This window comes from Budorcas taxicolor, chromosome 25 (genome assembly GCF_023091745.1).
Source record: "Budorcas taxicolor isolate Tak-1 chromosome 25, Takin1.1, whole genome shotgun sequence".
Classification (NCBI taxonomy): domain Eukaryota; kingdom Metazoa; phylum Chordata; class Mammalia; order Artiodactyla; family Bovidae; genus Budorcas; species Budorcas taxicolor.
Window position 1 is genome coordinate 38,698,799 of NC_068934.1, and position 10,991 is coordinate 38,709,789.

At 45.1% G+C, this 10,991-nt stretch overlaps 1 pseudogene; it reads left to right on the forward strand.

Moving 5' to 3' along the window:
- Positions 1 to 1,769: 1,769 nt before the first annotated feature.
- Positions 1,770 to 10,630, forward strand: LOC128069161 (pregnancy-associated glycoprotein 1-like; annotated as a pseudogene).
- The last annotated feature ends 361 nt before the right edge of the window (positions 10,631 to 10,991 follow it).

The following is a 10,991-nucleotide window of genomic DNA, read 5'->3' on the forward strand; positions in this document are numbered from 1 at the left end:
GATGTTGGTAAAGATTGAAGGCAGGAGCAGAAGGAGATTACAGAGGATGAGATGGTTGGATGGCATTACCAACACAATGGACATGAGCATGTGTGGACTCCAGGAGTTGATGATGGATAATGAGGCCTTGCGTGCTACCATTCATGGGCTCACAAACAGTTGAACACAACTGAGCAACTGAACTGAACTGAAGTTGTTAAATACAGTGTCAGATTTCTTTCCTTTTTTTCTTTTCGTTTTCTTTGGTTTTGTTTTTTGATGGGCATGATTTTTGTTTTTCCTTTAGAAGTTATTCCACTCTGAATGTAGAGTCATAAGTCTGAATTTTAAAGCCACTTAAGTAATGTGTTGTTGTAGATAGCTAGTCAAAAACTTGATGCAATTAGATTTATTAGTCTTTGTTCTCAATTTGTTCAGCTCATTTCAGTCCTTCAGTTGTGTCCGTCTCTTTGCATCACCATAGACTGCAGAATGCCAGGCTTCCCTATCCATCATCAATTCCCACAGCGTTCTCAAGCTCATGTCCATCAATTTGGTGATGCTATCTAACCATCTCATCCTCTGTCTTCCGCTTCTCCTCTTGCCTTCAACCTTTCCTAATATCAGGGTCTTTTCCAATGATTCAGCATATTTAGTATGCATTCAGACTCTTTTTAAATCAGCCAACATGAATTAAATTCCTCTCTGTCCCCACTGCACTACCAACTCTAGGCCAGAGACAAAAATACTGCAGAAACTGAAGGCTGTTTCCAGCACATCGCTGTGGAGATTTCGTTCCCTCTTTTTTTTCTGCAAATAAATAAATAAATAAAAGTTGTTAACATTAAAATCAGTAGATTGTACATAAATATCCAAACTTCTGATTCTCTTGAAAACATGGCCAACTGGCCCGCTTTCCAGCATGAGTGAAGTGGAGGAAAGGCCACTCCCAGAGGTAAGGCCTGTGCTGCCCAGATTCCAACAATGCCACCTAGTCCTTAGTATCATATCTCCTGCTTCCTGGGGCCATGAGTTTGTGGGAGGTAGACTTCTAGCTCTCTTAAAATAAAGACTACTTTTGTCTTGATCAACTTTGACTTTGAAGCCTTTAACCCAGAACCTAGCACACAGTTCTTCCTTGTACAGTTGTTGGATGCTATAAAATATCTTGTGGATGCATATGACATTTCTCCCAATACTGAAACCATGTAATGGAAATACTGATCTACCCTAGATCTTTGCTGCAGCCTGGCATCATAGGTGCCCCTATGTCTGCCATTAGACCCACTACCTAAAGCCAGTTGTATGTCCCTGGGCTGTCCCTGAAGTCTTCACTTTGCCATTTGACAATTTATCCTCCTAACAATCTCCTCTCCCACGAAGACAGCAATGCATATCATCAAGTGGCTAGGAAGATGACATGAAATCACGAGTGTCCAACAGGGCCCCTAGTATCCATTTTCATGAGGTGCTTAGCAGTTTTTTCTCCAAGTAGACAAGGTTCTCCATCTTCTTAGATGTCCATGCAGATCAGTTTGATTTTCCAGCCAAGCTACAAAGAAGAGATTACAGTTCAATTCTCTGTATTCTGAGAAGCATCAAAGGCCACTTGCCAAGGACACTGATGAAGGTAAGGATTTTATCAAAAGTTTTGTGTATTTTTTCAAATCTTTTAGTGGCCTAAAGGGGAAAACTAGAGTAGGTCAGAGCATATATAACTAGGGGCTCCTGGTCACCACTACATGCTAAGAACTCAAACTTCCCTGAGTACCTTGATCCACGAAGGAGGCATGAAGTGGCTTGTGCTCCTCGGGCTGGTGGTCTTCTCAGAGTGCATAGTCAAGGAAGTAGGGGACTGTAAGTCTCATCATATTCCTTTCTCAGATTTTTCTTTTCATATGATTATTCTTCCACTCATCAGGTTACTAAGGGAATGTAATATTTCCCTAAGAGTCTTAAAGTTCAACTCTTACTTATTGATAAGTAGTTTGCTATAGGAACTGTGGATCCCAAGGTCTTGGTGTAGATTTGGGTTGCACAATTCTTGGGGTCCAGTCATGTCATGACCTGTTGAAAATGCAACTCTTTGCAATTTTTCAGTGCACAGTCTATACAGATGTCAATGTGGTCCTGTGGAAAAGCATTTTTTACATTTTATTCAACATGTCCTCTTTTCCCCCTGTCTACTTCAGTGTGTGTATGCCTATGTCTGCATCTCTGTATCACTGTCATTTATCTCTCCATCACTTTGGAAGTCACTGGAAGTGTATTTCTACTTGTGTTGGTTTCTTTTGATTTTTCATTTGACTCATCCTTCTTTCTCAAGCTTCTGAATTTCCTTTACTTCTTCTCTATATCTTGGCTTCTTCTTTCAACTCTTTCTTCTCTTTCAACTTGGAGAAAGATACACTGTTTTATAAACACTGTTTTATATCTGACAAGCAGTATGACCACAGCCAAATCAGAAACCTCTTGCATTTCAAATTGCTTCCTTGGTAAAAGAGGATAAGAGTCCCCCTTCTATCTCCTTCCTTGAGATTCTCTGAGAAGGAATGAGTGGGATGGCAACAGCAATGCTAATGGCTGTCATTGTTGACACTTCCTATTTATCAGGTACCTTATATCGATCATTTCACTTATCCCCAAGATATTCTATTTGGAGGGTTTGTATTGTTACATTCCACCATTTCACTGAAGAGGAGACTGACACACTACATGGTCATATGGCTTACCCAAGATTGCAGAACAGAACCTGTATTCAAATCTATGCCTTTACCATGATATATGCATAAAATTCGGATGATAATGTGCCTCACAAAAATGATTAGAAAATAAACAAGGCCATTACCATGACATTTATACCTTAACACTGACACCTTGTTGTAGTATCTTCTTTGTTTTCTTTGTCAAATGCTCGGTGAAAGAATACCTCTAAGGAGATTGAAGACCGTGAGAAACACCCTCAGTGGAAAAAAAAAAAAAAAAGATGATGAACAATTTCCTGAAGAAGCATGCTTACAGACTGTCCCAGATTTCTTTTCGTGGCTCAAATCTGACTATTCGCCCACTGAGAAACATCATGGATGTGAGTATTTTGGGAGGATGGCACTCCACAAAGCCCCCTGGTGCTCTAGCCTAGCACTGGGGCTCACCTGGAGGTGCCAGGTGGGATGTCGGGGTTGGGGTTCCTGCAGGAGGCAGAAACACTGGAAAACAGTGACCCCACCCAGAGGAGAAGGCACTCACATCCTCAACTGTTGGTCTTTGGGACTGGGCCTGGCAATTACCAGGTGGCAGGTAAATATCCATTTCTGTGTCAAACGTGTCATTTGTTTGAGGGCGATTATTCATTCTAAATGATGTGAGCCACTCAATTACAGATAAAGAGTGAACCATCAGTGATTAAAAGGTAGAACCAACTGCAAAGCAATTGTGAATTCCCAGGCAGAGGAATTCAGTTTCCACAGATGCAAGAACAACAGCAGTAAAAAGTTACTGAACCTGTATTCCATGTATGGTCATAAGAATCACTGTGGTTACTGTTTTTAGATTAGAAAAACAGATTATTTTGTCTTCAAGAATGCCCATGCCAGCCTGAGAAATAGGCAAAGAGTAAATACATGTCAAATGAAAGGTTCACCTATGTGGTGTTGATTCAATGTGGCCTGAATTTAGAGGGAATGGCTGGGGTTGAACAAGAAGGACCTCCTGGAGAAGCCGGTGCTAAAGCTGGGTTTGAAGAGATTACAGAGCTTGTCAAATGAAGGCACCAGGACTTCCCTGGGTGTCCAGCAGTCCGGGATGCCCAGTGGTTATGCCTCTGGGCTTCCCATGCAGGCGGTACCACTTCAATGCCTGGTCATAGAGTCAGTATCCAGCATACAATGTAGCACAGGAAAAATATATCAAATGCAGATACCTCTGTGAGCAAAGTCTGTGAGCTGCACAGTGGTTAGAAAGTGATCTCAAGAGATACGTGACACCCAGAGGGAGGCATCTGTGTGGGAATAGAGGGTAGCCAGTTCTGCACAACCCACTCCCTCTTTTTCCTTGTAGATGCTCTATGTGGGTAACATCACCATAGAAACACCCTCTCAGGAATTCCAGGTTATCTTTGACACAGGTTCATCTGACTAGTGTGTGCCTTCCATCTTTTGCACCAGTTCAGCCTGTTGTGAGTACAGACACCCCATACCTGGACCATCCTTCACTTTCCCTGCCACCCTGTTTCCACCCTTGGAACCTGATGACACTCATCTCTTGTTTCTGCAGCTACACAGGTTAGGTTCAGACATCTTCAGTCTTCCACCTTCCGGTCTACCAATAAGACCTTCAGCATCACCTATGGATCTGGGAGAATGAAAGGAGTTGTTGTTCATGACACAGTTTGGGTAACAGTGTAACAAGTGCTGAGGCAGGACTGGCTATGGAGTGACCACTACTTGCAAAACAGACGCAGGACCATCTGGCAGGACCCTTCCTAGCCTAACTCCCGTAGATATTGGCCATCTTATCCACAGGGTCATGTCTCTGGTGAGGCAGTGTCCATGGTGGCACATGAGGAAACAAATTAGCTAACCCAGAGAGTGGCTTGAGGTGTAGACTTGCAGCTCCTCTGCCTATGAGCAGTTCAAGGTTCATTTTGCTGGGAGCGAGAGGAAAGGATAAAAGCACCCACTTTTATATTCACAAACCATTCAAGGAACTTTAAGGTGATAACTGTTTTAATCCTGCAACAACCCCACACAGCAGTTGCACTGGTTAGCTCATGAGACATATGAGAAAACTGAGGTGCAGACAGCAAGGGCCTTGCTGAGGGCACACATGGGATAAAAGGTGGAGTTAGGCTGGCTTTTCAGGACTGAAGTTGTTGAAAAGCAAGTGTTTGGGGACAGGATAAAACTGTTCGGGGGACCCTGGGGGCAGTCAAGGGTTTCAGGTTTCCAGAGTGGAAAACTAGGGGGCCTGAGAAGTCAAGGGACATGATAAATGAGTTCTCACCCTAGAGGACCCTTCAGAGTCTAACAAACCTATGGCCTGTCTCCCCCAAAATTCTTGAGTATGTCCCCTCTCTCTCATTCTCTCTCATACATACTCACAGAAATACACACATATCCCCAAAAGTGAATTTCCCAGGCAGTAATTTCATAGAACCCTGCAAGCAAGATTGTGTTTTCAGTTTCTGTCTTCCTGGATTCCTGCAGAATCCACAGTGCCTTACAGAGAATGCAATCCATTCCTGTCACTGGGTCATGCCAGAGAAGGCTATCTTGCTCTCGATCGTTTTGTCCACAAGGTGGCACCAAAGGGTCCTGGCCTGACTCTTGGTTGCCCCACCTGGACAGAAGCCACGAGGCCAATTTGACTCACTCAGGTGGTGTTTTTCAGAGGGGCAGATGTTTTAAAATTCACAGCGTCTCTCAAATGGAACGCAAATTCCTCTCCCAGCTTGGTCTAACCGTCTGAGGTCCACCAAAGACACAGCCCAGCCTCAATTCTTCTTTTAGGTTGTAATGGCAATGCACCCCAGCCCAGTCCTAGTCCCACTTCATATATCTGTTAGTGGGAATACTCTTCTCTCCCACAGATTGGGGACCTTGTACGTACTGACCAGCAGTTTGGTCTAAGCATGGAGGAATATGGGTTTGAGGATATACCTTTTGAAGGCGTCTTGGGCTTGAACTACCCCAACATATCCCTCATTGGAGCCATCCCCATCTTTGACAAGCTGACGAATCAAGGTGCCATTTCTGAGCCTGTTTTTGCCTTCTATTTGAGCAAGTAAGTCTGAGATGGACAAGCCCTATCTCCAAATTAGCTGTAGAATGCTTTCAGTTGCACGAAAATTATAGAACACTTGATAAAGAAGTATCCTGAGAGATAATCTAGCCAAGGATAACTACGGACTCAGGGCCCTACCTGGTTTCACCCCTGGCTTTTATAAATAAAAGTTTATTGGAACACAACCCTACTCCTGGGCTCAATACCAGTAACTTGGTCTAGGGGGGTGAGTGAGGAGGAAGGTGAATGGAAGGCAACAGGAAACAAGTTGAAGGAAAGGCATTAGGACTTGCTTATGAATTTGATAAGGAAGGAAGGAAAAGGATGGCAGATATCTTCCCTTCCTTGTTAGCATATCACTGGTAGCCCATGTCCAGCTATCCAATTTGTAGGAGCAAGTGAGAAACGAAAGTGTGGGACACAAAAGTGTGGGACCCCTTGTTCAAGAAATATTAGGCATTTCAATACTGGAAGAGCAGAGGTGGGGTCCATTCTGAGTGTGGGGCCCTTTGGACAGTAGAGGTCACAGGCCAGAAGAGCCAACTTTGGGTGACCTGAACCTGCAAAGAGTCAGACATGACTGAGCGACTGAACTGAACCGAACTGAACTGAACCCACACCCTTAGAACTCCCAGGCACTGGTTTTCTTGAAAAATGACAGGTGGACAAGGGGAAAGCCAAAACACTTCAGAACCCTGTCCTCTGAGGTGTCTGAGCACTCAGGTCGCTGAAGGTCCAGGGTGTCCAGAAGACATAGTGGGTGGAGCCAAGCCAATTGATTCACCTTCTAACCTCCATTGTGCCACTCTTTAGCCAGTAACAGGGCTCAGTCTGGATCTCAATCACTCCTAGACTCAATTTCTGCATCTGTACATGGAGACTGTATTAGGGCCTTGATGGGTGGACAAGCACAGCTCTCAGACAGTGCTGTTTTTACTGTTCTCCAAGGATCCCCTCATCACTTCTCTCTACAGAGACAAGCAGGAGGGCAGTGTGGTGATGTTTGGTGGGGTGGACAATCGCTACTAGAAGGGAGAGCTCAACTGGGTACCATTGATCCAAGCAGGCGACTGGATTGTACACAAGGACTGGTAAGCCTCTCCATCTGAGGGTCAGCCCAAGTGATGCTCCCACTACTACACATGGACACAGGCAGACACACACAAATGCATTCTCAGACACACAGTCACACAAACATACACACCACCTGCAATGACAGAGAGACCCACAGACACATGGAAACCCACAGCAGACACATATAAACATGCAATAGACACATAAAAAAAATGCATAGCTAGTCAGACACAAGCACACACAGACACAAACACACATACAAACAAACACACAAGCACATAGATGCACAAACAACCCATGTGTTCATAATCCGCAGGCCTTCTGAGCAAGGCTCTGACCAGGGTCCTAAAAGGGTCCAGAGAGGTCTGGGCATCTAGGAGAGGGCTGTACCCACTGCCCTAAGAGGTGGGGAGCATGGTTAGAGGACTCTACAATGTGGTGAACAGAGGATCAGGGAGAATTTCTCCAGCCTGAACAGAGCTATGATAACATGACCAACTGTCCAGAGCTACCTAGGACATAGGAAGTTCTCAATACAGAAAAATGTCATTTTAAAAACAGGGACAGTCTTGAGAAAATGGGGAAAACTGGTCTTTTTAGGGAGCAGCTACCAGCAGTGAAGAGAGGTTTGCTGTAGTCTTAAGACATGAAAGCAACTAATAAAAAATACAGGGGCTATAACAGAGAATCAGGAAGGTGGATCCAAGAGTGACCTGAGGATAGGATTCTGCGTGATACCCTCAGAGAAAAGCTCACCTGTCCTTTGGCATTTCTGTGGGCTAGTCATGTATTTCATGGCCAGGGTCTCAGGGTCTGAGCTGGTTGTAGGAGCAGTGCTGAGACACCCTCTTCCCGAGGAGCTCCTCTCTCCCGCTACTATGAGAATTTGCTGCCTCTGCGAATCTCCATCTTCACTCTGTGTGTGAACCATTATTTGTTCCCCACAAGATACAGCTCTCTGGATGTTTCTTATTGTTTTCTCAGTCTTCATTCACTCATTGAACAGACAAGCATTGGGCATCCACTGTGTGCCAGGCACTTTAGGGAGGCAAGGAGAAAAAACTCGCCCTCACATCTAAGAAGGAAGATGTATTGAAGTGACTCTCCCACATAGTGAATTGTAACTTTGGTATATGCTAGACATGAGGAGGAGAAGGCAATGGCAACCCACTCCAGTACTTTGCCTGGACAATCACAGGGACTGTGGAGCCTGGTGGGCTGCCCTCTATGAGGTCGAACAGAGTCAGACAGGACTAAAGTGAGTTAGCAGCAGTAGCAGCAGCAGACATGAGGAAGGGTCTACAGAGAGTGACTAAGACAGGAGACTGATAATCACCAAGGGAAAGACTTCCTGAAAACAATACAATTAAGCTGGAATCTGGAATATGAGAAGAAATTTACTAGTCAAAAGGGAGTGGAGTTCTCTAGGAAGGAAGACCAGCTTGTTTCAAGATACCAATAACCTTGTGTATTCAAGTACTGCATTCGAGGATGTCGAGAAAGGTGCTGTGTCGAGAGCAAAGGAAAAGAGGGCGAGAGATGAAGGGCTGTTTAGGAGACAGTCGGGAAGGGGACAACTCTGGGGAGATTCAGAGTGACCTTGATGCGGGCTTTCTTCCATTGTCTCTCAGCATCTCCATGAGAAGAGAGGTTATTGCTTGTTCTGACAGCTGCGAGGCCATTGTTGACACCAGGATATCACTGATCCAAGGGCCAAGAACACTGGTCGATAACATACAGAAGCTCATCGGCGCCAAGCCACAGGGTTCCAAGGTGAACGGTCATGCCCCAGGGTCACTCCCATTCTCCACACACAACAAGGATCACCAGGGCCAACCTCTCACCCTCTCCCTCTAACAGCACTACGTTTCATGTTCTGTGGTCAATAACCTACCCTCTATTGTCTTCACCATCAATGGCATCAACTACCCAGTGCCAGCTCAAGCCTACATCCTCAAGGTGAGGGAACAACACTGAGGGTTGGTTCTCAAACTGGAGCTTGCAGGAACACTTGGGCTGCTCCTGGGAGGAGGGCGTCCTCTGGAGGCCATGTCACACCATTGCAAATGCTTCTGAGCCCAGTTGCTGGGCCAGTGCCTCCCACAAAACCAGTCACTTGAGAGTAAAGGGCTGTGTGGGACACTGATCTTCCTGAAATATGTGGAGAGGCCACACCATATGCCATGGTGGGAGTCAAGGAGAGGGGAACACTAAGGTCCTCAGTCCTCAAAGTGCTTTAATTTAATCTGAACCCTTAGGTGCATGACCATGAAATTCAGCTCTAGCAGTCCCAGAAATAGGCCATGTTACAAGGAGAATGGCTGGGGACAGTCCCAATGTGATATCCCAGCATAAGTTAACAGTCTCCCTTCCCTCCTCAAAGTTTTCCTGGTTTGGATAATAAATTACATTGTCAGCCTAGGTCTGGGCTGCATCTTCCCCTTGCTCCGGCCAGGTTACTTCCTTTGTGAGTTGGGGTACCTGGTCCCTCTGTGGGGAGTTGAATGCTAATGTGAATAAAGGGTGCACAGTGACTGCTCAGCCCCGGCACAGGGTGGAGGCTTCATGTCTGCTCTCTGTGGGAGTTCAGAGTTGGCTGATGGGCTCAAAGAAGGCGTTGAGGAAGAGAGAATTTCAGGAATTCTAAAACCAGAAACTCATTGAGCCATATGGAAGGTTGCTTGATTCTAGGCAAAACTGCACTGGATTCCATGCAAATGGCATCCCAAAGTGCTCTGCACTGAGGCACTGGGGACTTACTCGGGGTGATGAGGGCTACAGACTGACCGGTGGGGATGGGGAACCAGAGTAAGTTACCAAGCCAAGCCTGGAGTGGCCAAAGAGGGTAAGTGTGGGCTGAAGGAGGCTTCTCAGAGTTCCTGAGTTAAGTCTTCAGGAACGTGTTGTGGTCACTGCTCTATTTATGATGAATAACCGACAACGAGTTGCTGCTTAGCACAGGGAAATCCACTCAGTTATAAGACAGCCGGGATGTCACAGGACATCCAGGGTACACAGATGCATACTGTTAAGTCCCTGCACTGTCCACCTAAAACTCAGAATATTGTTAATAAGCTATACTCCTATACAAAATAAAGTTTTTTTTTTTTAATAAAGTATGGATTATGGGGATGCATGACGAGAATCAGCATTCTCTGCAGATAAAACAAGGAGTAGGAGCCAGAAGGAAAGAAACAGGGAGTGAGAACTATAGACAACTTGTTCTTTTCTAAAAAAATTATATTGAACTGGGGCTAATCTTCAGTTGTGCATTAAATTCTGCTGCACAGCAATGTGACTCAGTTATATACATTGAAAATACATATTTTTTCTTATTCTTTTTCATGTGGCTTATGATTGGATATTTAATATATTTCCTTATGCTCTACAGTAGGACTTTGCTGTTTTTCATTCCTCTGTTTCCCCAAATCCCAGTCCTCCCTTCCCCAACACCCTTCCTCATGGCAATCTCATGTCTTGGCCCTTTGCGGTTGTGGATGAACTCTCTTATCCCCTGCTACTGAGAAAATCCCTTGATACGTACCAAAAGTGGGAAATAAAACAAAGAATAGTGCTGGGTCTGTATATTGGGGGGACTCGCCTGTAAGGGCTCATGCTGACTGGTGTGTGTCTCTGACTCCCCCAGGATTATAGAGGCCACTGCTATACCACCTTTGAAGTTAACATAGTGAGGATATCTAGAGAGACCTGGATGCTGGGTGACGTCTTCCTGAGGGTATATTTTTTAGTCTTTGATCGAGGAAATGACAGGATTGGCCTGGCACAGGCAGTGTAAATGCTTGGAGTGGTTCAGGAATCAGTAAGGCCACTCCTAACACACACTCACTCACACTTTGGGCACTGCTGCCCAGCATGCTTGTGAACTGTATTTGGTGGTCTGCACACCCTATTCTCAGTAAAGAATAAAGGGGTTTGCTCTTAATGGTGCTGAAACAAATGGTTGCCTCTGTTTGTGTTTGGGAGTGAAGCATCTAGAACCAAGTCTGAATCAAAATTGAGAGGAGCCCTACTCTAACTAGCTTCAAAGAAAACGGAGACTCATTGCAATGATTCTGGGAATCCAGGACACAAGAATCAGAGCAAATACAAAGATCTCAGTAACTGGACCCAAGAAATCAGAAGTCATCAGTTCTCTC